Genomic DNA, 2,052 nt, shown 5'->3' with positions numbered 1-2,052 from the left:
GCACCAGTTAAGTGGCAATATCTTCCAGGATTGGGGCAAAGTTCTTTAGGAGGCCATATATCCTCTAAATCAGTGTCCAACATATGGTGTTATTTTTCTCATAACTAGGATTCATGGGTCTATAAATCAAGGGGTGAGTAGGAGTGAGATACCACTCGCTACTATTCCTAGTGCTCCACTAGCAAATTTTGCCTTCTACTTCTACAACATTATGCTCTGCTGGCTTAGCGATCTTAGTTCCAAAAGGAAGAATGCTTTCACCAGCAGACATGACAATGATTTCATTGAACTAGAAGTTAAGACAGCTGCCCAGCCACTTTGAGTGCTCATGCCTCTGAACCAACAGGCAAAGACAGGAATTACTGTGCTTGCTAGGATGTAATCCTGACTATCAAGGATACTTAGAACAACTACTCCACAATGTAGGCTAAGAAAATGTATGTCTGGAAATCCCTTAGGGTATCTCTTAGTATTATTGTGCCCTGTGATTGATTACAGTCAATAAAAAGAGACAACAACTCAGCTCAGGCAAGATGACAAATGCCCAAGCCCTTCAGAAATGAAAGTTTGGGTCACTCCATCAGGTAAAAATCGTTATCACTCGAGGTGCTTGCTGAGAGCAAAGAGAATATGCAATGGTTAGTGGAAGAAGGTGTACTCTGAATAGATATTGGTAACATTTTAAAGATAATCTGGTATAAGAAAACAGTGTGGTTGGTGTTACATAATAGACATCCTGAATTGCTGGTCCTCGTGGCTCCTTCGCTACTGAATATATTAAATTGCATTTCAGTGAAAACTGAGTAAAAATAGAGAGTTGGAAATCAAGTACAGATATGTATATGTTGATCTTAAGGAAAGGAATGAGGTCAGTTACAGTTTATATCTAAGATGAAGAGAGGGGCTTCAGAAACAAACACCTATACTTGTTTAGTACACTTGCTTGCTTATACTCTCAGCAAAAGCCACGTAAACTTCTTGAGGACAACTTTTTATTTATTTTTGATTCTTTGAATCCTGGCATAATACCTGACAAATAATTTTGCAAATTTGTTGAATAAATCAAAGAAACACTAATTATTTAAAATTTTAAATCACTTCATGGGGAGTCATATACGTTTGGAGAAAAGTAATCGTAGGTATATTCTTTTCCTTATAAGCATGTCCCATCTGCAGATACCAAAAGCCTCTTCCACAAGGATGAAAGCTGTTTCTACTTTTTAGAGAACTTGACAGCCTCACATGACTCTACTGGAATGATTGCTCTGGGTCTTATGCTGATTTTTTTGGCTTTCACACTGGGCCTATCTCCATTCTCAGCACCTCAGAGACTGGGGGAAATGTGATGAAGCCTTGTATGTGAGGAGAAGCTGTTATTTCTTAATTTATGTTTTCTTTCTTCTTCCTAGAATGTGGATGGCATCATAAAGTGGTATGTGTGGGAGAACAGAGATTGTTCTTTTGTGTTGTGAGAAAAGATGTGTAGCCATTAGAATTGCCTGACGTTCAATCAGAATAAAACATCTCCCAGGACAGGAAATTTAGATATAATATTATTGTAAATTTCTGGTCACAATTCAGGGTTTGAGTGTTCTAAAACTATTGAGAATAAATCGCATACTATGGTATAAAATTTGGGTGGTGGAGAGTCACAGAGTGTGTGGATCAATAGTGGTATTAGGGATAAGGTGTTGCAGTATCAGACCCCTGTGACATCACCATTTCATTACCTCCATCTAGCTCTGATTTTGTATTTAATAGGTGTCTTGGCCAGGCGCGGTGGCTCACACCTGTAATCCCAGCACTTTGGGAGGCCGAGGCAGGTGGATCACGAGGTCAGGAGTTCAAAACCAGCCTGTCCAGCATAGTGAAATCCCCTCTCTACTAAAAATACAAAAATTAGCCGGGCATCATGGTGTGTACCTGTAATCCTAGCTACTCAGGAGGCTGAGGCAGGAGAATTGTTGGAACCCGGGAGGTGGAGGTTGCAGTGAGCCAAGCTCGCACCACTGAACTCCAGCTTGGGTAACAGAGTGAGACTTTGTCTCAAAA

Source organism: Mandrillus leucophaeus, unplaced genomic scaffold (genome assembly GCF_000951045.1).
Source record: "Mandrillus leucophaeus isolate KB7577 unplaced genomic scaffold, Mleu.le_1.0 Scaffold1254, whole genome shotgun sequence".
Lineage (NCBI taxonomy): Eukaryota > Metazoa > Chordata > Mammalia > Primates > Cercopithecidae > Mandrillus > Mandrillus leucophaeus.
The sequence above is the reverse complement of the archived record's forward strand: the minus strand, read 5'-3'. Positions refer to the sequence as shown.